The following is a 26,360-nucleotide window of genomic DNA, read 5'->3' on the forward strand; positions in this document are numbered from 1 at the left end:
CTAGTCTAGTGTTTATTTAGGGAGTTTTGTTTCCTCATTCCCCCCAATTCTACTGATTTCTATCAGCTGAACATTGGGCTCATTGATTTTTTAATTTATTTTTTAAAATCTCTCTCTCTGATTCAAATAAATCTCACAGATATGTAATTCATTACATTGTATAGGCTTAGAATTTAGGAAAGTAACAATTCTCTGAACGCTTTGAAATTTGGCTATTACCATTTATGTATGTGATTTTTGCCTTGCAACAAATGGTAAAGAAATCTCTTGTACAAATACTGTCTGCAGCTATCTTAGATAAGACAGTACTCTTGGTTTATCCATATTTACACTTGTTTTCATTTCTCACACTTCAGAAGATGGATGTATGGTACATGAAACCTAATCACTCAGTATTGCGACACAAAACGGAATCTATTGTCTGTTTGCAGAACTGCACGGATATGCATCTTTTGAACTGCTGTCAGAAGCATTTCTCATAGTTCAAGTTTATTTTCTGTTCAAGTGTTTAATATTTGATTGATGAAAAATCACATTAGTTGTTTAACTGAAATACTGTTTCATGTGCTCTCAAAGGACTTCCTTCCAAAGCTTGAATCAAATTACTGGTGATGGTTTAAAGAACATAGGAGCTGAGGGAAGAAACTAAAATCAATACAGCCTAAAATTTATTGTCTGATTTTTGAAGTTACTGACTCCTGTATATTGTTTTAAGACTGTGATCCTATTAAACCTGGGACAAAACAGGGCTTGCTAGATTACGGGGGGAAAAAAAAAAAAAGCATAAAGAAGCAGATATTAATGAGAGAAAGCACTGGTCTGGAACTCAAGCTGTCTAGGTCAAATTCCTGGTTCTGCTGCAAGCTGCCTTGGGCAAATCACTCAGTTTTGCTGGGCTTCCGTTCCCCATCTGTCAAAGGAGACAATGAATGCATCCTTCTGTCTGGCCTTCATCTTGCCTATTTGTATTGTTGTTCGGAGGAAGAAGAAATGTTTCTTAAAATGTGTTTGTATAGTACCTAATATACTGAAGCCATTAGGTACTGGCATAATACAGTAAGGGATGACAGCCTCTAGGCAGAAGCATTTTTAATGTGCGTTCTGCAAAATGGATTTGCGGTTCACTTCAGACCAGTCCTGAAATAGTATAGAACTTTCTCCTAGTCTTTTTGGCAGATTATAAATGTTATTGTTTGGTCACCATATTGCGGTTGCCATAAAGAATTAGCACTGTCCACGCTTACCACCCTGAGGTATTATTGTTAGAGTTACCCTACCCTGCCTACCCTATCCACTCACAAACACCCTTACAACAGAGCATTATAAGTAACTAGTGTACATCAACTATTGATAGATAATGCCTTTTTAATGGCTTTCATTGCATTGCTAGTCATATAACTTTCACTTTTATGGCTCTTTTGCATTTCATGATCCCCCAGTGCCTCTGAGTGCTAGGACTTGATAGAAATTGAATGGACATAGTGAAACACATTCTCACTGCCTAACTTTAGGCACTTAATCAGGTTGAAAATGTAGCCAGAAGAGGGCAGCTCAGGGCAGAACACGCAGGAATTCTGCATCACCCTCTGATGGGGCATCTCTCTGCAGGACTAGAGATTGAATAGGAATTTACCCACTCAATTTAACAAGGGAAGTTGGGTGCCAAAAGTCAGCTGGCTTCTCTGCTCTTTACTCTCCTCTAAAACAGTGACTTTTGATTTAATTTTTTTTTTTTTTAATCTTAGTCAGGAGTGCAATTTTTTCCAATGTAAAAACTTCATTTGCTACCACTATGAAAAAAATGTGCATTTTATAAGTTACAGCAGATGAGTTAGGGTATGTTTTTAGCTTTATAGTTTTTACATGGAAACACTCTCTGAAAATCTTCTGACATGATCCATTAACATAGACTTGTTAATACAAAAAGTACTTTTTTTGTCTGTAATTAGTATCCGGAAAGAAGTAATGTTTCATGTTGTAAAAATCTGTGTATACTGATACTTTAACATATCACTTAAAAAGGAAATGAGAACATGTAGTATTTTGACAGGCATTTAGCAAGGTTGGAGATTATTCAGTAGTGCAAATGTTTCCTCTTTTTAGATTAATTTGGCCATTTTGAATTAGTAGAAAGTAGTATGTATTAGTGTGCTAAGGTAAAAATTAATGTGGTGTATCATCAACTGAGTTACCATGTTTTTCATCCTTGTACTAAAAGTTCATACATCATAAAATCTTGCTTTCTGGGACCACTACATAGATAGTAAATAACAAAGTGTCCCCTTGGATGTGTGATGGTTATGTGAAGAGAACATCTTGCAGTGCTACCGTATAGTTTCCATGAATTGTCAAAGAAATATAGGAAAGCAAAATGCATTCACCTAAATTATAATTTGTTCATGATAATAACCCAGTTATTATAGGAAATGCCACGGTACTTAACTACCCTAAGTTATCAGAACCCCAGAGAATCCTTAGCTACGGTAACATGGTACAGAATTAGTCTGGGAGAAGTATCTGGATGCTAAATCACCTTCTCATCCTTCTGCAAAGTGTTACTTTCTCAAAATATGGGCTGAACTTGTAGTATTTCTCCTCTTAGAAGGAGGAACAATACAACAATAACAGAAGAGTTTGGGGAGCTGTGGGACAACTGTCGTATTAATTACATGGGCTGGTAGTGTTTCCTCTGATGAATATTTTAATATGGGGAAATTAAACCAGGAATTTGATAATGCCATGTGTCCTGAATCTTTAGCTCTCATTCTCAGTACTTATTTTGCATCACAAATTGAATATTCAATTCAAAAAGAAAGGTACGGTAGGGAGAATCCTAATTGCAGCAGCATTTTTTCTGCTTTCTCCTTCCTTCTCAGTCTCCTTCCTCCTGTCCCTATTTCAATCTCCCTCCTTCATTATAGAATCACAGTTGAGATTTTCTTTAAGTCTATTGAGATAATTTTTGTGTTATTGTTTAATAATGTACAGTTGTTGATATATCACTTCACTGTACTGCAGTATGTAGCAGTATCAGCATAGTCTATGGGTATCAGTGTGTGGCATGATTCTGCTGGTAATACCTGTCATGAACATACACACCAAGCACTGCTCTGGTGCTCCCATAGGCCATACCTACATATCGTCCTGAAAGTTTGGGTCTTTTTTTTTTATTACCAATGCAGGTACTTAGTATTTTTCTTTGCTTGCTGATGTCCTTCAAGCCTGTCAATATTTCTAAGCTCATCACTTAATTTAGTCTCTTAGTTTTCCCATCTGTAATATGGGATAACAATGGTGCTTAACCAACTCGTTTTAGCTTGCTGAACTCTGCAGTTAATTTTAACTCAGTTGTCATTGCAAAAAAATAAAATAGAATTGCTTTGCTTGGCCATTACATAGTATAGGACAGAAAGTGGCTATATGAAAGTGTGAGAATCATGATCTTTCAGTTGGTTGACCTCAGTTACTGAGAACTAGGAACTGCCATAAATGAATGAAAAATGAATAGAAATTAGAATGAAAAAGAAGGAAGAAAATCAGCATATCAGAAGCAAAGCACGGGGGGGAAAAAGTCAAATAAGTGGTATAAATGCCCATTTCTCATTAATTGGACCTGACTTTTACAATCTGAAATGGTACTGGAGAATAAGCTCTATTATAGATCTATATACAGTAATTGCTAGCATGTGGTATATAACCTCATTTGACATAAAGTATTTAACTGAGAAATCACAATAACTTTTTTCTTTTACAAGAACTAGAAATACGTATATTTTTGAAAAGGAATATTCATTTCTTCCTAACTTTGTTCCCTGATTTTACTCTTCTATTTTAGTCTCCTTTAGAGTTAACACATCCAATTACAAGATGAAGACAATGACAAAGCTGAAAGCTTTTGAGTTTAGCAGCAAAGTCTGCCTGTGTCAGGCACACATCAATTTACATGACACTGGAAGGTCAAAAATCTCATTATTATTTGCAGTGTTTATGACTGCCTTCCTAACCAATAGCTTCAATTACTGAACTGTAGATGCTGGAAAGCTATCTGATCTATGAGCTGGTTTATTAATTTGAACCACTTGATATTGCCTACAGCTATGAAAATAGGGATATACTAAAGAACATTATTGTAATTATTCGATTAGGAATCCCTTCAATTATTCAGGTGCTTTAATCACTTGGGCATTTAACATAGTGCTAAATGATGATCACTTGATAAAATACAGATTTGTATGGAGCTTTGACACTCTGCTGAAGGACAACATAGGCAAATGCAGACAAATGGCTTGATCCTGAAAAATTGATTAATCTTGAATTCATTCACTAGAATATAGGCAGTGTTAGAAGCACTGTTAGAGCCTCTGGAATTTGCCAGAAAATCTGACAGAATTACTACAGAACGGTGTTCCATATTCATGTTTTTACAGTTATATTTCCAGCTTTTAACGACAATGAAGGCAACCTTGCAAACAACCTGTGAAATGAGGGTAGAACAACATAATGCTCTTTCCTTCCATCTGCAAAAAACAGTGGTTTTTTAAATCCAGAGATGATCACAGTAATCTTCTAAGCTGACCTTCTTCAGGCAGAGGTCTTTTTCCCACAGAGATTAGATCATAATTTATGTTTCAAATATGATTATTGTTTTTGACAAAACAAACCAATAAATAGATCACTACTAATATTTAACTACTCTGAAATTTCATCTTATTTTTCAGATTTGTCTAGCTTCAGTTTCCACCTTTTGCATCACATTTGGTCCATCAGCCTCAAATTTTTTCCATAATCAGATCTCTTTTCCATTTATGACTATCTTCACAGAGAGATGTACTCATCCCTTAACTTACTTTACTTTGTAGTCATCCTTTGAAGTTACTCCATTTTCTCATGATTTTGGAAGTGTGGGCTCTAAACTAGAATGCTATTCTGATATAGTCTTAGGTTTTTTTGTTTGAACAAAGATAGAGTCTCTGTTCTTTGTTCCTACAAGTGTTGTTTTGCATTCTGCTGAACTGAAAAAAATCACCGAGTTTATCCTCTAACAGTAAAATGTCCTCCTGATTACTTATTCCATCAATCTTTGCATTTGTCCATAGAAGGAATTAATAGTGTCCTTTAAATTGCCAATAAAATCCTTGACGAGTTGGAGCAAAAGCCAATCCCTTCTCCATTTGTAGATGTATTCTCTTTAATGAGTGACCCCTACCATTCATGTTTAATAGGATCTTAACTATGAAACAATGAAACTTAATGCACAGAGCCATAGCTGAAAGATGGACATGAAAGCTGATGGAGATGATCACACTAGTGACAACAGAGCACGTAGCTAAGGTGTTATGTCAGACCTCTTTATATCACTTGATAGAGAAGGCACATAAAAATACCCATATCTAAGACAGGTAACAGCTGTAATTTGCTGATATCTTTTCAGGCTCTTTGTATTCATAACAAAAATAATTGTTTGCTGTTCAGCTGTCAAAATGTGCAGTTACTAAATCTAAAGTTTATAATATTTTATCAAAGATGAACAGTCTCCAGCTATGCTGCCTCCATAAACACTATAAAAATACAGAAAATTTTACCTTATTTTCCATCCTTTATTAGCACATTCTAACTCCAGTCTCACTTTTTGAAAGAAAATGATTCTTCATGTGTGTATGTGCCCAAAGAGGAAAATGAGAAATTATTGTTCTTAGTCATTAACAATCAGAAATAACTGTTTTCTCTCATTTAATAAATATGGATAAAGATGGGGCTTTTGTTTGTCTCTCAAGTACATCTCCCAAATGATGTAAGAACCTGCTGGACTGTAAAAGTGTGAGAGCTAGTAAATTACAGCTTTTCTGTTTCTTCCCTGCAGAGCTATTGTGCAGTATAATATGGAGATTTCTGACCAGCAGCACAATATGGAGATTTCTGACCTTACTAGTTCACTAGGAAGTGACAACTTTGATTTTCTGGAAGGTAGCAGTGGAAAAGTTATAAGCTTGCAGAATGTTTTCTGTCACTGTGAAGTGTTAGAATAAGGCATGCTGTTGATGGAATTTGTTTCTGTAGTTTCCGAGCACCCTGTATCACTGGTCCCTTTGAGAATTTCATAGTAACACTGTAAATACCCTGTCACCGCTCTACCTGGACAGGTATTTAACATATGTTGACAGTACATTATCAAACATAAAACCACACCTTGAATATCCACAAATTGCGAACTTTCATTTTTAAATAGTGCTGGCCTGGTAAGTCACTTAAAAAAGCTTGGTTTTCCCCACAAGTAATAGTATAATCAGCTTTTCCCTGACATGATCTCATGTAAATCTATCATTAGATTAAGGTTCATGCTGATAAAGTTCTTACTGTAATGAAAAGTTCTGGTTTAATATTTTAAGATTATTTTGAGGAAGAAAAGGCTCCCAGGTGTTCCAGTTACGGGAATTCTGGAAAGTGTTGGCAACTGTAGATGGTCTGTGCTGTACATGTTGGTTACACTATGCTCTAGGGGGAATTTTAGGGGGACAGAAGTATGAAAACAGTCTTATGCAAGTGTATAAGTGCACTTATGTAAGTGCATAAGTGTACACTTACATAAGTGTATAGAACTGTGTTTTTGTGCTTCAGTTTCAAAATAATTATTATTATGTGTTTCTGAATCTGAGATAGGGATTAATAAATTGATGAGAAGCTCCTAACTCCTATAGCACTCTTTTATCCACACTTTTAGCACTGCATAAAGATCATTAGGCTATTATAGAAAATCAATAGCTAGAACATGGTTATTAAAGAGTTTTTCTTTAGTTGCTGATATTCTGTGTGCTAATTACTGAGGAAGGTTGTCTCTTTTAATGGTAAACCTGTAGTTGTCAATTGTTTTGTAACTCATATTGTGTGATTTCAGTTAATTTTCTCTGAGAAAATGCAGCCACAAAAGACACCACAACTATTAGTTTTGCTAACCAACTGCCCCATTAGTCTCTCCAATTAGGCCAAGAATTTAGAAGAAGGAAAAAACCCGTTGTCATTAGATGTAGCTGTTCCAGTGGAAGACTAAAGGTATTGCTCTCGTACAGTGCTTGTGCTTTCCCTGTTCTGTGACAAAACAGAAGATTTCTGTTCCTGAGGCTGTCAGACACATTCTCAACAAACACTAAATCTTTGTAAAATAAGCATTTTAAATTGTATGTGTGGCCCAAGTGATTAGTGGCACAGGCATTCAGCCTACTAGATGCTGATTCAGCTTGAACCTAAATTGCAAGTATTGATCAGCTTGGCCTCTGGATATTTATAAACGACTTGAACCCTTGTCTTAATATCCATGGTACATGTAACTATTTTTGACTGCTGTGCATGCTGTCTAATTTAGTAAAGACTAAACAGTACCAGACACCCCTAGAAACAGAGAAGGCTAGGTGTCTGAAGAGACAATTTTAACTTGCTATCTGTTAACAGTTCCAATGGTTCTGGTAAATTTATTAGCATGAGGCAGCAAAACCCATGTCACTCATTAATTGAAATTACTAAATAGTAATGTGATTAAATACCAAATGTAAAATGCAGTCACTCCAAAGCTGCACAAAAAGGCTCCTCCTATTACCTTTTTAAATAAGAAATTACTTTTTTGCTTGCCAACATTTTTTCTGCCACTTGAGTTCTTCCCAGCTTACCGTGACGTGAATTTCTATTTAGCTATAGTTTTTAGTCTCACTTCAGGACCATTAAGGAAGACAACGTACATGCAAAAAACCTCAAATAGATTCAAATGGTAATTTGTCAATGTACAATAATCACCTGAGCTTGATCTTGCAAAATGCCGAACACAACATCCTTCTGTTATCCACAGTAAGAGCTGGAAGGGCTCAGCATATCACAGAATCAAGCCTCGATGCTTATGTGACTGTAATATAGTGCGGTTGTTTATATTCTGAATTGATATTCTCTCAACTTCTGTTCAAATCTAGGAAAACATAAATTGAGAACAGTTTCATAAGAGTAAAATTTTATGAGAGCATATGAAAGCCTGTATTAAAATTCAGAAATATCTACTACTTTTATTTCATCTACTTCATAACTTTGTTCGCTTTGCAAGTGTATCCAAAAAAACACAGAGCTTTAAAGTCTGTCTGAAAATATTGTTTTATCTCCTATTCCATTGTCCTTGAGATGTTTATCATTATTCTGCTAAGCATAAGGCAATAGGCATGAAATTTAAGGACACCATTGTTTTCAACATGATTTTATTTAGTGCAACATTATATGGCAGCCTAAAAATGCAAGTTTGTATCCAATCTGTATTTTTTTCTCCAAAATTTGGAAGATCATTTAAGAGTTCAGCTGATATTTCATCAGGGATCCAAGTGACAAATGTGTTCATACTGATTCATGTGTACTGTCTCCAAGCAATGTGTATATCCCTGGTAAATGAGACTTCTATGTCTTTTTGAGGAAACATATGAGTAATGTTCTACTGAAATATGACATTATAAAACTTCTTGTCTACTGGTTCATAATCAATTTTGTTTGAAACTGAAATGAAGTATGAGACCTGTTTTGCTTCCTTTCCCAAGCATATTTTGCAGTAGCATTCCTCTATCTCCTCAAGCTCCTTCTTCAGTGACCATATTATGGATAAAACACTTCTCATGGTCAAATAAATTTTTAGAAGCTTCTGATTTCAGCTGTTCAATCAATTGCTCAGTTACACCTCCTTTTCCTTTCCCTTTTTTGTATTTCTCTCTTTTAACCATTTAAAGGACTGTCTTTATCGACATGACATAGCATCTGAAATCATTCAGATTTCGTTCCTGTTCTTCAGTGAGTAAAAGACAGTAATGATGATTCCTTTGTAGCAGTTAGGAACTCATTTTGTAGGTGATTTATTGTAGCATTTTCCTATTCTAAGCTGTTTAAGTCTGATAATAACTTGGATGAAGGAGACCATACTTTAGAAATAATAATTTCAGATACTAGTACTAAATTGTTTATAAAAACAAGCAGATAAAAATAAAAGGGGTCATGGAAATATTTTGTCATTGTTCAGTTAGCTTCATTTGTTAGTGCTGCCCCATCTACAGCACACTCTCTGATAAGCAGGTGTTTTTGTTGATAGGAGCTGGAGGTTTCTGCCTTTTCTTGTTACCAGTGCTGTGCTACCACTCGGTGTTACTCACTGTTGCCAAAAGGTGGCTGAAAGGTGTAACATCCAGTAGGTATGAAGAGAGCCTTCAATTGTGCTGAAAAGGTAGTTTATTTGTCCGGTATTTAATTTGTCTGTGAAAGCTTTGCAAGCTAGTTTAATATGCATTTGATTATTTATATGTTCATAAATGAGTCACCTATGAGGTTTACTGATTATATTCTTAATTTTATGACATTATAAAAACTGAACTAAATGGATATGTGAGAACTCAACACCTTTTCTGTGTCCTGTACTGAGTAACCTATAAGTTTGGAGGGGGGAAAAAAAAAAGTGTACATGTCCTGGCCAATTTTACTCTTCCTGTATTTTGGAAACTTCATGCCACAAAAATAAGGATGGACAATTTGTTTCATAGTTCTTCAGTTAGAAATTACATGTAAATGATAAAGATCCACAAAGAAAGGAAATTCCAGAAAGCGTCTAGGAATATTTTGACAAAAATTGGGCTAATTAGGAGCAAAATGAAGCACTTTCCAAAGTAGTGATCACCATCTGAAATGGAACTCTGATAGTTACAAGTTAACTGGAAGTCTTCTGCTGCTTATGTTAATGCTTTTGAACACAATAGATGTAGAAGCCCATAAGAGAAGTCAAAATCAGGGGCAGGGAGGGATTGTATCCCATCCATATAATAAACTCAAGCCCAGTTTAAAAATGAATACCTCTCACTGTTTGGAAGCAAAATGCATGCACTTTTATTATACAGAACATTGTTTACAACTTTCTGGTTACTATAAAGTATAAAATGTAATTAATTCTGTTGCTGATAAGTAAGATTACTTGTAAAAATCTGTGAAAATAATGACTTAGACTAAGAGCAGATAATTTCCAACAGCAAATTCTAGCTGGACTTTCTTTTTAGAATTTGTTGGCAAGTCCCTATGTTTAGAGAAGTTAATAAAATAATCTACTTATATTTGTTTCCTCTACTTTTTATTCATCCTCTCTGATGTCATACACTTGTGATATTACTTTTGATACAAACAGATAACATGATTTCACACATTGTTTAGGACCAGTCTCACATTCTGTTAATTCTGAAGTAGCATCTTGATCTGTCAATGTTTCTAACTAATTATACACAAAGCCATACTATAATTTGTATATTGAGCTACCATAATTAGTCTCATCAGCCTTCCTTCTCATCTGTTTGAATTTTCAGACTTTTTAAATAGGTCTTTTTTTTGTAAAAGCATGGTGACATACAAATGTACAAAATAGGATCCTTTTGTATGTAGACAATTAAGATTTTGGTATATTCATCCTGTGGCTTTGAGATAAAAAAAATCTTTGTTTAGGAAGTTAAACAGTCCAATACACTCATTAATTTTTCACAAGCTATGGCTGTACTGATGGCATTTTCAGGTATGTTGCTACCCTTTTTTTAGTATCAGAGTATACCATTCTAACAATAAAATGGATCAGTTCACTGTAGTCTTGGCATGTTCACCTTACTCAAGCCATCCCTCTGACCTCCCTCTGCCAGTGTCCATCTCAGTGGCAGAGAATGGACCTCTTCAGTTTTGGAATTGCAAAGGCAATCTTCTGAGCTATCTGATACTACTGAATAGTTTTTCAAAAAATATTTTCTAAGGATCATTGATGTCTTTCACAGCAATGGCATGTGATTGTTCAAATTTGCTAGTGTAAAGTTGCCTACGAAAAGGAACCTTCTGGAAATAACTAAAAAGTTCTTAGGGATTGCATACCCTTTTTTCCCTCTCTCATTAGTCCAATTTCCTCCTGTGATTTTGGAAAAAGAAAAGTTACTGTGTACTTGTAATAAAACCTGTAAGAATTAAGCCCTTGATGTATGGACAAGAAAGCTTCTTGGCAGCCATAAAATTCTATTTTTTCACCAGTAAATAAACTATATTTCTCTTTGCTGAGAAATATTTCTTACCATTGAACATATAAAAACCCCTGTCACTTTAAGCAATTGGAGTAGAATATATATACACCCCAGACAAATGCTAAGAGCAAGCAGGAATGTTTATGATTAACAGTAACAATGGATTAACATTACAATCCTTTCTGTCCATATCAGGGTCACTGTCATCTCTTTTATCACTATAATCTGACAGGAGGTAAACCCTTTCTCTGAGTTTAGTTCAGCTACTGAATCATCCAGTCAGAGCTTATCCCAATATATCTATAACCCCAAGACGGCTCATTACGACGTGAAATTCCTCTGGCATGGCGAAGGAGCTCTCTGAAATTCCCACCCACAAATACTTGCTCTCACTTATGTTGCTCATTGTTCTTGCTGCAGCCAAATAATTGTTGAAGGTGTCAAAACGTTTTCCTGTTACCTGCGCTGCCCGCAGGTACTGTGACATAATGTGTGTGAACATGGATGTTTGCCTTCTAATCCAGGCAACCTGAATACAACCTGAAATCAGTTATTAACCTGCACTGTCCCACCAAAGGGTCCAGAGCTAAATAAACCAAAAGAATTCCAGGCAGTGCTGCCCCACTATTCCCGTTTCTTTTTGTTTTTCTCATTTACAATATAGAGGTTCACTATGCATGACAGGCAAGACCTATAGACATTTCCTACATTAAGGAGGGTCATGTTTTTGAGGTGAGAAAAAACAAAGATAGCAGTTCTCCCTATATTTGTGGGATATTTCCAAATGCTTCCCACAGACTTTCCAGAGTGACTGACACTGCTCAATTCTTCACTATATTCAACTTAAATTAAGATTTGCCTGTATTTTTCTCTTGGCAAAAGCAGAACCCAAAATTTTAATTGATATTAAAGTTTACAGGAAGCTTTTGATTCCTGGGATTTATACAATTGTCATTTTTCGCCTATAAATAGACAAAAAAACATGTTGAAAAGATCTTCATAAAAATATGCTAATGGAGCTCAAGTTAATGCAAACCTTAGAGACCTCTATACAATGGGGGTAAATAAATAGCCGATATATTCTTGCTTCTGATCTCTTTGTGTTCCATGTTTCATTATACAGAAAGAGAATGAAATTTTCATTTCCACTCACAAATCCTTTCCTTCATCTGCCAAAACTGGGTATTATAAAATACTATTAAAACCTGCTTCTGCTGAGAAAAACAAACCAAAACCAAACCCTGCATTTTCTCTGAAGCATCTCATTGTAATACTCTTTAATATGTCAGCAGTCACCCACACATTCATCCAGGACTGGATTCTGTAACCTTGTCCTATTTTTCAGTATTAATTTCTTAACTTATAGCTACAGTCTCCAGAGGCCTAAAGTCTTCAGCAGACTTCACTGGTTTAACCTAGATTCATCTTTGACATTAAACAATTTCTTTCTTCAAGACCCTTACGAGACAATGTAGTCATCATCGAAGGTTCTTGAAGTAGTTGTGCTAGGGTATTCAACTAATGCAACTACTCAGTTCTGTAAAGATTCCCCCAGAAAACCATATAGATGCCACATCAGTATTGACTGTTTCATCTGCAATACTCCTGAGCCATTTCTCACTCTATAATGATGCCTCTGGTCTTTCCAACTGCTATTTCACTATCAAGTAAAGAATTATTTAGTTTTCAGTAAGTCCACTGAAAGTTCTCTTCCATATTCCCAAAGTTGAAATCAGATCGAGCAGTAGTAAGAGACAACTTGCATACATGCTATTACTGCAGCCATGCTCATGTACATCCAGTTAAAATACTTTTCCTTTTAGCTCCAATAAATATTCCTCAAAATGTCTGTAGCTGTGTGGCATGTCATAGCACTTATATGATTCATCTGCTTGTGACTCTCTGGAGTTTTAAACTGACATGATTTAGATCACTCATAAAAGAAGTTATTTAACCATCAATAGGAAATTAGCAACTTTTTATACAGAAACCCAGCTTTATTTTCGGCTGTAGCCGATTACATATGAAATCTGATAACATGAAATAATGAACCAACCTGCTTTCTTTAGGCAGTCCCTGTCTCCATGCCCTGTTACTGCTGCAGTAAAAAGTTTGCCTTCCCTGACTAGAGGCACGTGGTCAGGATGAGTGCCCAGTTACTTCTGCAGTTACATCTAAGGGCGGGCTCCAACCAAAGGCACTGCAGGGTTTTTGCAGATCATTTCTCTACATTTGTCTTGTTGTTGATACTCCCATGAGTACCTAGTTCTGTTTATTTTCTTTCTTACCTGTTTCACTACTCACTCCCCATTGGAAGATCTCCCCATCTCCAGATCCTGAGGTTGCTCAGGTTCAGTATGGTTCTAGGTACCAGTTCCCCATAGGTTCTCCCTGAACAAAGTGCATTCATTTCAGAAACTAAATGCTCATTTGAACATGGTGAAGGGTTCCGCCTTCCACTGATCACCCACAGTTAACGTACTCCCAGTGTGCTCCTTGGCTCCCTTTTTCATTTCATCTGAATTATTCAGCGATTCAGTGTAGTTAGGGGAAGGGAGGATCCTGTGCAGACTGGATTGAAATCTTTTTCACACATGATACTTTTCTCATGTTACTTACAACATGACCAGTTTTTCTCCAGTATTGCATATAACAAATTTTTTACAGTCCTTGGGTTTGTAAACATGGAATTCACTACCAATCCATTTCCTTTTCTCAAAGTCAGAGCACATGAATTGCAGATGAGAAAGAGGTAAACCAAGGGCATTGCTTCAGGACAGTGAACAGGTTAATACCTGTTATAAATTGTTATGGATATATGAGGTACAGTATCATTTGCTTGGAAAAATTCAATGGTGCCTTGAACTTTACTATTCTACAGCTTAAGTTTATTTTAAACTCACTTCTAAATTCTGGCATAATGATTAGTACCACAAAGAACCTGTGATTCACGTATACTTCTATTGTAGAAGAAAATTGCTATGCAGTTGGTTAAGGTTTGAAGTAAGGAAACAGATACAGTGTAATCTGAACCCCTTGACATCTTCTGAACCATTTTAAGGAAAAATACTTCCTTCTAGAGTTAAATCTCAAGTGGAGCTCTTCACATCATGGCAAATAAGGTACGGTTTTCAGCTGCACATAAGTAAATCCTAAAGATTTCAGCAAGGGTTCTACCTCTCCATATCCTCTTGAGTAGTGTCATCGTATTTGTGCTTTCATGTAAGCTCCTCTTTATTCTTGTCCCTCCTGAAGACCTAATGCTAATATTGGGAGCATGCCCATCAGCCCTCTCCCATTGCGTGTGAGCAGTTGCTCCACGTCTAGACGGTACGCATTCCTGTTTACTATCCCATCACGGCATAATGTTCCCAAATGCTTCTCTCAGCTCCTGTGTCTGCTTCCCCATTCACACTACCTTTGGATTAATGGATCCCTGACATGAGGCAGCTCTGAACCGGCACTCTGAGGAGTGTGACAGAATATGTCGTGAGAGGTAGCGTTTGAGTTGGAGGATCAAGGATTTTGTAGCTGACCTTTATATGGGTAGGCAGTTTCTCTGAAAGTTTATATCAAGAAAACCTAAATTACTCCAACAACACTTTCAAGTTTTAGCTGTTTGGAGCTACGCTACATGATGCTATATTTCAGTGCTGCTGGGCATAGTACTGGTTTTCTCTTTGCACTGGACAGGAGCGATGTAGATGTGTTCCACCAGAGAAGATGGGTGACTTTCTGTGGATCCCCTGCACAGACTCTGATCAGAAGCAAACCTCCAGTTTTCAGAGAGATGAACTGTGATTTCTAGAGTACCTTAGTTTCATTTGAAGATGGAATGTAGAAATAGTAGAGAGCATGATCTTTTAAAAATAGCTATTATTTCTATGCAATAACTAACATTTGTGCTTTGCTCTTGCAACTCAAAATTCTGTTCCAGGAGTCATCTGGAAATCCAGACTGAATCTTTTGTGGTGAAAATGTATTTCTTAGCACAGTAAAACACCAATGTAAAAATTATATTTATTCTCAGAATGGCACTTACGAAAGATGTAAGATAAGAGAGCTGTGAAATAAAGTGGAAGAAGTTTCTCTGCTGAAGTTTCAGAGTTTTCAGAAACTCTGTTACCAGACTGAAATTTAGCTCACTTTGGTAGTGGCTTTTGATGGGAATACAGCCATGACTGGAATGCTGTGTCATGCCGTGGGACTGGAAGGACCTGATACCAGCAAGTACTGTTGCAACAGTGAAAATTTGAGCCTTGTTCAATTCTAAGTAGCGATGGGCCTGAACTATATCCTTAGATATGAATCTGAATGGAAATGATCGCCTTTACTTTGGCTGCCTAACAATTGGTTGTTAAGGCCCATGCTTCTCTGCTGTTATGAACAGAATTCATTGCTGATTGATTGGCTGTTTCCAGAGGTGGAGTCAATGTGCTTAAAGAACTCCATCCTAGCCTGTGCTGATAGATCTGACATGTCTCCAGTTGTTATAGGTAGGTATGGGGTTGTCTGTGTAACATTTTGCACACAGCAAACTAGTTAAGCCGTATTTCAACTGTATGCAGGAAATTTCACATACATGAAACTTGCAAATTTATGTAATTGGCATTAAGTTAGAAGGAAAGCTGACTGATTAAAAAAGCCTTGGAGTTCTAGTATCTTTTACAAAATAAATTTCAGGACATGGAAACTTGTTCCTTGATTGATTTGCATAATCAATAGAAACTTCTGATGCAAATGCATGCAGTGACGTCATGTGTTACATCATGCTTTCTTTCTTTAGGAAGCACTAAGTTTACAATTGAAAAGTGTCAGCTTTTCTCAGAAGAGGTGTGTATTCTGACCAATGCTTTTTTTTTCTTTGACTCTTCTACCTTTTGTCTTTAGAACTTAAATTGTGTTTAATGTTAAATTCAGATTATGGGTGACAGTGCAGTGTAAGGGAAAACTAGGGGAGTGAAATAGGGGCCACTTTGGTGTCCTGCTCCTGGCGGGGTGCAGCTATTGTTTGTAATTAGAGTAGCTCCCCTGGTGCAGTCTATGGCTGGTTGTCAAAGGGCTGCCGCGGCTTGCAGTTTGGTTCTGTCCTCAGCAGCCGTCATCTCCTTGGCATCTCATGCTGGAGCTCACTGAAGAGCAATCGGGAATGCTGTTTAGGACTACTGTGTGACCTTGGAGTAGCATAAAAGTCCTGGAGCACTGGGTAGGTACCTTTTCTTGGGTTTTTGGCCCCCGAGTAGGGCTTTGGTTAGGTCCTAGTCAGTGTTGGTTGTTGCTAATGGCCCCCGGCTCCTTCAAAGTGGCAGTCTATCAAGAAAAATAATGCCATATAGAAATTTATTAGTCTGCCTGTGTGAATCAGAAGGTAGTGTAGAGAAATGGTCCTCAAGTGTACAACTGGCTTTAAGTGGCTCAGCTGCTTTTCTGCATTTGAGTGACAGTGGCATTAAGGCAGCACAGAAACCCAACTATTCATCTTTTCTGGTTAGAGCAGCTGTCTTTCAATAACAGCTAGAGGAATGCAGCTCTGCTCTATGACACTGATGTAAGGCAAGCTAAGATAGGAAGGATAATAGGTTCATGCATAGAGGATTTCATTATTTCCTTTACCTAAACAACTGACTAAGGTAAGAGGTAAATATTTATTTACCATCTAAAGATGTTATATAATTTATATCATTTAAGTAAAATCAAAGTTTCTTTTAAATAGTAGATAAAATCTGATTTCCCCCCATCTGTAATTTTTACAAATACATTAATGTTCCAGATAAATAATTCAAAATAAAAGAATATGAATACAATAATTCCATTTAAGTCAATTAATAGTAAGAATGTATGAGCTACGAATAATGGTTAATGAGATCCTAAAGCTTTTCCCTTTATCCCAAGTCCATCCCCTCCCTTCTCCCCCCATATCCCTTACCCTCAGTCTATGGATTTAAGTTATGTATATATCCTCCAGGAAAACTAAGGGTTAAGTTTTTGTTTAGGATGGAAGTGTTAGCCCCTGAGAAGAAAACACATGAAGGGAATGAAGATTTGCAACAGTATCATCAGAAGCCTGCAAACTGCAAGAAATTGCTTAAGAATTGCTGCTTGATAAAGCGAATTTTTGCCTGGAAAAGTTTGAGCTCTAAAGGTACCTTTCCTATTGAAATTTTTAGTGTAGGAGAAATTGTTGTCTTTCCAAGAATTCTGAATTTTTGATACAGCGGTATTTCCGAATTTAGCATCAGTCAAGTTACAGGTACAAACAGTCTCTACTGTCTTGGGTCTATTGTGCAAAGAGATTAAAAATGGTACAGCTTTGATTGAAGGTGCTTTATCATAGTGTGATATAAATAATTGTACTGCATGAGCATTCATTTTGCAGCACATCAAAATACATGGTCTGCAGAAAAGGTCTGCAGAAAAAAATAATCTTTCCATCAGAAGATAAATGAATAAATGTAAAATCCCAGTAATTAATTTTGTCAATTTATCAGGGCCCAACCCAAAAATCTGTTTTGATGAGTAAAACCTCCTTTGATCACTGTCAGAGTATATTTACATGGAAATTACATGATCAATCCCTTTGTCTTTGAGGAAATGGAGAAAGGTAACATCCTGTCACTTTTATACATAATGATGCTGTGTACTGTATTTATTAATAAATACTGAAAGAAATGCTTCTTTTTAAATTGGAAGTTGGCTGTGAAATATCTCACCCATTGAAAGTCTAACTCTTTTATGAATAATAAATTAAATGGCAAGTGATGGTTAATCTGCTTCACTTTATTTTCCTCAGGAACATACACACAGTTAAGGATTTTATTCAGCACTGATTCCTCTTTTTACCATCATATTTCTACTTTGCAACATTATGTAAAAACAAAACAAAAACCACTGCCCAAAACAACCCTTTTGTGTTTTGGCAGCATTTTTCATTCCCTTGCACACATTTTATGACAATAAAAGAACAAGTCCTCAGTATATTGAATTTGTGTCAAACAGAATGAAAAAAATGCATGACATTGTTTTGTCACAAAGAGCTAAGTCACTATATCCTGAGTGATATGTTATTTTATTTACACATTTACGTTAAAGGATATGTTCCAGTAGCTTAGTTTCAGCATTTAGAAAAAAATGAGCTGGTTAAATACAACATACTTCTGGTTTTAAACTGCCCTTATCCCTGTATTATCCGAGTAAACACATTTGATATGCCTTTTAATCTAAGCACAATCCTTTAGCTATTCTTGGCCACTCATTTTTAAAGCTTTAGGCTAATATTACCAACAAATGGCTGCTTTAATGACCATGCATGTTATGGTTTGCTAAATACATGTTTGATTTCTGATTATTGTATCAGTTTGTACATACAATTCTCTGCACTTTCATTTATTTTTTGTATTGTTACTGGAGCTAATGAAACTAAAATGAATTTGCTTTAACCCTTTCAATACACTCATATTTTGGAATTTTTTTCATTGGGTTATTTATCAGCTACCTCAGTAGGCCTAAGGAATCATCTCTCTAGAAATGGTATGTGAATCTAAAACGTCTTGCACTGAAGTTAATAGGTCTGATTCTTGAGTATATTTCAACTGGCTGATGATTTGCACCTCTGGAAAAGGTCTTAAAACAGTTGATAAGTAATAATAGAATTAAGGATTTATTTTGTCTTGGTAAAGTGAATCAGCAGATATATGAATCACTGTAAAATCAGACTCAGTCAAGTTACTCTGGGTTGCTCCAACAGAGACAAAATCATAATCTGACACACAGTTAACTCAAAATGAAGCTATTAATTTTGCTTTATCTAGCACCACGTGATAGAAAGCATATTCCCATAGGGATAGCTTTACAAGAATCTTTGACTATTTATCAGGATCAAGACGACTGATGTCCTGAGGTACTTTCTTCAGCACTGTTCTGTTGTCCAAGGTGATCCCACTGGCCAAATAGGTTTTCTTGGACTTCAATACTAGAGCCTGCTGACATCTGTGACACATGTTGTATATGGCATATCCCACCGAGTTCATGATCTGCAGCTAGGTAAGATTTCCTACATATAAAGAAGTGGGGCATTTCTGACCCCCCCCAGGCTTGGCCATGAAGGTGCTCATCCATTCTCTGGAATAAGTTAAGCCAGCCAGAGGTCTGCTGTAATTTAACTTTCCTCCTAGTACCCATGACAGTGCTATGGTAGCTACAGAGCACCTGGCTACTGAGATACTCCGTCAATACCTACTCTTTTCTGTCGGCAGGATGAAGGGGGGCTTGCAAATCATATTGTGGTGGCTTATTCCCACTTTGGTATTCCTTTCTACAAATTAGATTCCCCACTGTTCATCTTAAACTACCTTACACTAGTAAAGTGGTATAAAAATAGTCATTAGGTAGTTGAGGCTTACAGCTTAATACTTAAAATACAACTGTAATAGTTAAAAAATAATGAAAACTGCAAATACTGAATTATTTGGTAATTCACTGCCATTATAACAATTTGTAGATGGAAATACTGTAAAGTAATGCGTATTTGATCTTTCTTTTAAAACAGAGTTTATTTCTCCTCTGCAATTTGTTTTTCATATTTTAGTTTATTTGTATGATCTTGAAACTGAGTTTGTCAACATGTTGTTTTAACTTCATAGAATTAATTATACTTTCAGAGACAATTTCCATGTATGAATTTGGAGCAGGCAAATAAATATTTGATTTACTGCAATGTTCAGATGATTTAACTCTATTTTCAGAATGAATAATCTTCACTCTGATGAGAAAATCTTAGAATGTCCTGGCACTGGGGATGTCTTCCTGCTCTTCCCCACTTCAACATCTCTCATAGGAATAAGAATGTTATAAGATAAATACTGGAAAGATAATTACACTCAACCCTTTTCTATGCAGTATTTAAACAGCATGAATTTAATGCAGTTGTGATTGCTTCAAGGGAAGAACAAGAGAATAAAAAAAAAAAAAAAACCAAAAACAACGAAGGCTTATTGTATTTCAAAGAAAAGTAAATGGAATAACATAGTTGTCGATGGGAAACAATTCCACACTAAAGATGCTATTTTAGTCAATGCTCAAGGCTCAGTAATTTGACTAATTTCCTCGCACAATAGTTTCAGAGAACAGATATCTTGTTACCAGGGCGTGAGGAACAGGTTCTGACTACTGCCAGGTACCCATCAGAGAGAGCTCGATACTGCAGTGAGCTTTGGGCCCAAGTTTAAAGCATGCGTTGAAAAACTGGAGGGTTTCACTTTCAAAAATGAGTAGCACTGAACTATCTCCCCACTAAATTGGCAGCCTACTCAGTTAACCTAGGGCAGTTTTGAGTCTTTCCCAATTATTCCACACCATGAATGTACATTCTGCTGCAGATTTTATAAAATGCAAATGAGAGACACCAAGAGGACAACAAGTTGCCTGTCACAAAGATAACTTTGGAGGAATTGTACTGCTGACTCTGCATTACAAACTGCTAAAAATATTATAGATTATCGACTCTTTATTTATGAACTTTTTTATATTGTTTGTGCTTCCTCAAACCGTGTATTTATGAGTTGAGTTATGAATAATTCAGGAATAATTTCAAGCTGTCAATCAATGTGTGTTTTCTTCCCTGTCAAATGGTACATTTGACAAAATATTTAAGGAAAAAATAACTGAAGTTATTTGAGAACTAGCTAAACGTTCTGCTCTCTCTAGGGTACTTCATATACTCTCAGACCTTGGATAACTCAAAAAATTCCTGCTGGAGGTTGTCAGTACTGTTTTTTTAAAATATGGACTTCTTGTGAACAGGAGAATAGTTTGTCCCCTGTGGCTCGTTTGCCTTTTCTTCTCCTATGCAAATATGTTGAGCAATACTTTGAAATCCAGTCACAACTCAGACCATGAAAAGAAATTTTCCTCCCAGTTGTTCAAAATTAACAAGAATCTTTATTAATATTGAACAGGGGTCCTTTGTACTGAAACATTCTTCCAGTGTGTCTCTCAGCATTAATTCTTGTGTGCCTCCTTCTACCCCTTTTCTATTGAGCAGTGAAGAGATGGGGCAAAGACAATCTGAAAGCTAGACAGTGATGACAGCAGGATTACATACAGGGATTAAAGTATATGTCTTTTCAGATATCAACACCCTCAAGTGCCTTAATTAGAAACTATCATGACTACTAATTAGGAGACAAGAGTTGTTTCCTAACTTTATTACTGAAGCAAAAGTATGCTTGTGCACGGAGTGATAGTTACTGAAATCTGCCTGGTTCTAGTCACCCTTCCCTACCGGAAGAATATGAAATAAACAGCATAGATAAAAATGAGAGGAAAACAACAGTAAATAATAGATATCCAGTGTCAAGAATAGCACATCCTCCTGAGTTCATTCCCTTGTCCCAGTAGCTGCCCTTCACAAACAGTCCTCTCTTAAAGGATTGCTGATCTTGCCCAGTAATTGAATTTGTATGGCCTGTCAGATGTGTCATTTTTTACTTCATGTCACCTCAAACTACTTCAGGCAGTTTTCCTAGGATTCCCCCCCCCCCCCCCCGCCCCCAGTTTTCTCCCAGATGTTTTCAAAAATATTAGGTTTCTGCTGAATTTACAAATTTTCATCCTGAGAGGACTTCATTGAACTTCATATGGGCACTAGGAAATATTTGTCCTGTGTGCCTCTAGAACTGAAGTTCAGATGACTTTGCTATTTTGAGTCTGAAAGCTTCTAAGAAAAGAAAAAGGAGAGAGAGAGATGGAGGAAGGGGAGGTGGGAGAAAGAGAAAGACCAAGGACCATGTCCCTTGCCAGACCCTCTTCTTTCCATTCTAGATGGTGAATGTGGAAATAATTAGACCATACTGTGTGAAGTCTTTCCTCAATTCTCAATAAGCAGGTTTTGTAGCCTATTACTACATATATTAACCACTGAATAGATTAACATATCTGAGATTTTATGTTCTGAAGGCAAACATAGAAATCCATTTAAAGATGGAACCTTTCACGATTTTAAGCAATACAGAAATCTTTATTTTGCAAAAACTACAAGAAGAGAAATGTACTTGGGAATTCACAATGAGCAATGTTTAGCCCATTTTGTCTATTTGAAATATTTATGAAAACGTTTTACAATTTGATGATGATGTTCTCAGTGTATATGTTAATATTAAGTAAGCTAGCTACTAATCCTAGGAAAAGTTACAGGATTAAAACCTTATTCACTGTGTGTCTTTTAATAACTGTTTTCAGAGAAAATGAGCATTGCTTGGTATTGCTTTCGGAGGTATTTCTTTAATTACAATGAACTATGAATTAGCACTGTTTTCTTTTTCAGCTCTAATAAGTTGAGGTTTTGCGGTGCCTTATACCTTCTGGCGCACTGTGAAACTGTTCCATTTTATGTCAGAAAAATTTCACCTTCTGAACAAATATTGCATACATTGTATAAACATATCTTTTCAAGTCACTGAACTGGATGGATAATGTGGATATATTCCATTTATTTACTGTTGTAAGCAATGAGCTGCTTTATTTATTTCAGGTTTTTTCCCTGAAACCAACATAGGACTCTATTCTTAGCTAAATAATTAACTGTAGTAGAACAGAGATGTAGTTGTTCACATTTACTAGCTATGAAAAGATTGTTTAAAAATGCTAATAAAACATAGTGGAAAGTAAAGGAAAAAAGGTAAGGGAAAATAATCTATTTTTAGTATTTTTTATTTTGTTTCCCAGCAAAGCCTGTTCACCCATTATAATCTCAGATAAAGAAGTTTGTATTAAGAGGCCTGGCAAAAAGGAGAGCCTTGTAGTTTGTTCCCTTCTTGCCAAATGCTAACTTTGAAAGACAAATCATGGCAATAAAATTAAAGGCTCTCCCTGGTGAATGTAATTTTCTTTTAAATTTGTAGCACAGAGTAATCTAATCTCAATAAGACTTCTAATATTCTCTTCAGGGTAGCAGTAATAGTTAATGGCACAAATTAACAGGAAAGTGTATTATGCAGGAATGTTTGTTATCTTTCAGGTCATTAAAAGGGGAATTGGAAAAACATTGATTCTCACAACTTAGAATCATTCCAGAGTGATTATTCCAGAGTGATTAATGTTTTGAAAAGGGCTTTTACTGTGTATTTGTGTACAGACTTGCTAAATTGGTCTGTAGCTAATGAAAATGGGAAGCTCTGACAAGTATGTATAAAATTATGTAACATCATTTTTGGCTTGAGAAAGTTTAATAATCTGTCTCCTAAATTCTCTTAGGAAAAAACCAAACATGTACTTTCTGAAATTTTTACTACCTCTTAAAGTTTTAAAATTAACACTTAAAGGCCACAGTCATGACCAAAGCCCTTGCTACTTTGTACATACACAGATGAAAGTTTTTCAACATTTCCAAATTTAAAAATAAAGTTGCACAAATCTTGCAATAGCCACTAGTGTACAGCTTGGGGAGAATTCATACATGCCTCTTCAGAGCCCTTGAAACAGTTATTAGTGCCTATAAAAGTATTATCCACAACTGAGTTTTTAAAGATGCTTAATACAAAGATAGCAAGTTGCAAAGTGCAGATTATGAAGTCAATTCTCCTTAGAGTGAATGTGCTTGTAAGGAGAAGGATATTTCATGGGAATTAGATTTCCTTGGGGTTTGACATTCAAAGGATTAAATATGCTCCGTAGTTAATCCCTGAGAAACATGGCTCAGAAAAATGTGAGTGCACTACTTTATGGAGTTTCTGCTTTATGCTTCCCTGGCTATACAGACAACGAGGTATGTTTCTTCTTTCCTCTTGGAAGTTTGTTTCCTTCATGTCAGAATGGATTTTTATGGTCTCCTGCAATTACCACCTTGGTAGTCCCGGCGCTGCAGTTACTAGGAGGGCATGATATTGGAAGATGATGCATTAACTCATGGCAGATCGCTGCCTAAAAACTCTACATTTGCAGAAGAGTGTATTGAATTCCCAAGCTTTTTTTGCCCTTTGCTTCTCTTCTCTTTCTTTTCCTACTGCGTTAGCACCAAGCAGTTTGCATAAGCTTCCTAAGAGACAGTGCACCGTTTTAAACTAGCTCTAACTAAGAGCTTCAAACAGACCCTTTTTATTAACCATTGTCCTGGTTCTGGCAAGGATAGAGCCAGCTTGGCTCACCTGTCCTGGCTCCTTGTGAAATTAACTCTATCCTTGCCAGAACCAGGACAACCATTTAGTTTTTGGTTAATCATAGTGACTGTGTGTTTTCTTTTCATGTAAAAAGCGTGGGGAACCATCCAGCTGATGGAACCTTTCCAAGGATGTCACTCTGAACTCTGCTTAATGACATTTTATTTTTCCATTGAGATCATTAATCCTACTTACCAATGATCACCTTATTCTTCAATCACTTTAAACTGTTAGAGAAAACAATCCTAGCATCTTCTTGAATTTGGCTGAAGAATAAAAGAAATAGCTGACTAACTACTCCTTAATCAGCTAGTTATATCAGAAATATAATTGTTTCTCTAATTCTCCTTTCTTCTCTAGTAGAATTGGAGTTGTTGCTTCAATATCATGCAGATATTAAGAATGATCCATTGCAATACAATATAGAAACTATATGCCCTGAACATGAAAGCAAACTACGAAGTTCTGACCTCTCCATATGAAAATCCGATGTCTAATTTTATTTCCCCAGATTCTCCTTCCCTGTTATATAAAGGTCAGTGTCCCATTTAAGAAAAAAATACATTGGTTGCTACTTTATTGAAAATCTGTTACTTAAAAATCAAGTTCTAGCAATCAAAGGTTTGGAATATAATAAATGTAGATGATCACCACTTTTGGGAAACTAAAATATCCTTTATGAAACCAATATATATATATACTTCTATTTAGTCTCTGAATTCACAGTATCTTTGATTTCTACTGTGTCTGCCAACTGCTGCTTTTTTATTTCAAGACATTCTATCAATCAAAAACTAATAGGCCAAAGAAGTGTATTAGATTAAGTGGAAGGACTTTTATATTCATGGCATACTTAGAAAATGGAATCAATCTTTAAATATCTTGCCACTTTCCATCTGGGCATTATTCCAGCAATTTAAATGGCTAAATATATTGAGAGTATTCCAGATTAAATGGTAGTTCTGAATGTCTTTTTATAAATCATATGGCCCATAAAGAACTGAATTTGTTGTGGTGGTTAACGATATCTGCATTTTGTTTACCGAAGTGTACTGAATATTAGGGCTGTATAACGCAACTGTGTTTGTGAGCATCTGTCCCTGGAAAAAATCCTGTGACTAGAAGGAGCACTTCTACTGAAGATCAAGTAAGCTGTCAGAGCTGTCAGAAGCAGCTTCTTCAAAGTATGGAAAGCCAGATTTTTACCTTTTTTTTTTTTTTTGGCATGGTGAAGCATTATGACTGGATAACTTTTCACAAAAGATCAAACTAAAAGGAAAACCAACATATCTTAGAGGTGGAAAGTTAGGGCAGAAGAAAGGAGGGAAAAACACTAAGAAACAAATAAACCAGAATGACTAGAACAATAAAATTACATGTTGCTTTGTTTGCTTCTTCTTCACCCCCCCCCCCCCCCCCCCCCTTTAATTTATTGCTGCTGTCATCTTTCTTGAATGCTTGTTTCCATTGGAGTCTGCAGTGTGGTCCTGACAGTTCTTCTGGCAGGCGATAGTTCTGAGAGGATAGATTTGCCCTCCTTTCAGCCCAAAAGGGGTAAGTGGGAGGTCTTGGTGCTCTTCATTGCTGCAATATGCCATCCTGCTGGGACCTCCCTGCTGTTCCTTCGAGTAGCATTATCTTCTTGGCAAGGAGCTGTGTTCTCAGTTGTTCTTTAATTTTCTTATTTACCCTTTCTGTGTGCAAGAGACTGAGAAAAAGTCTGTAAGGAGCTGGAGTTCTTCACTGAGCCATCTAAATGTTTAGTGGGCACAATGATTGTATTAGTCATATGTGGCAACACTGCAACTGAATTTTGCAGATCACCTCAAACAAATGCCAACAAACCTGTACTGTATGGCAAAGCAGAAGGCATACTTGATTTCACATATGTCACAGAAAACAGTGCTGGAAATACTGAGCTACCCAAGCACTTTTTGTACTGTTCTCCGTAACCCTCCGCCTTTGAGGCCAACCCGATTTCTTTGGGGAAAGGCGAATTATAATAGGCGAACAAATTGGAAAAGTTTTAAACCTGTAATACTAAAAATCCTTTTCTAATACATAATTTAATTTGTGATATCTTTGGCCTTGTAAGTGCAAAAGCAAAATACTTGGGTGAGTTGGGGCTCATTATTCCCAACAGTAGGGAAAACCTATTTCTGACAAT

At 36.2% G+C, this 26,360-nt stretch overlaps 1 protein-coding gene across 2 annotated transcripts in view; it reads left to right on the plus strand.

Annotated features, from left to right (window-relative positions):
* The window catches only part of KCNIP4 (potassium voltage-gated channel interacting protein 4), a 446,323-nt gene that overhangs the window by 26,398 nt on the left and 393,565 nt on the right, over window positions 1-26,360 (plus strand). The window contains exon 1 of one of the 2 annotated variants that reach the window (XM_075752409.1): window positions 17,044-17,184. The exons of the other annotated variant lie outside the window; for it this stretch is intronic. The gene's annotated coding sequence lies outside the window, so the exon portion shown is untranslated. Of the gene's footprint in view, window positions 1-17,043; window positions 17,185-26,360 lie in introns of those variants that run through there. 2 annotated transcript variants of the gene reach the window in all.

This window comes from Balearica regulorum, chromosome 4 (genome assembly GCF_011004875.1).
Source record: "Balearica regulorum gibbericeps isolate bBalReg1 chromosome 4, bBalReg1.pri, whole genome shotgun sequence".
Lineage (NCBI taxonomy): Eukaryota > Metazoa > Chordata > Aves > Gruiformes > Gruidae > Balearica > Balearica regulorum.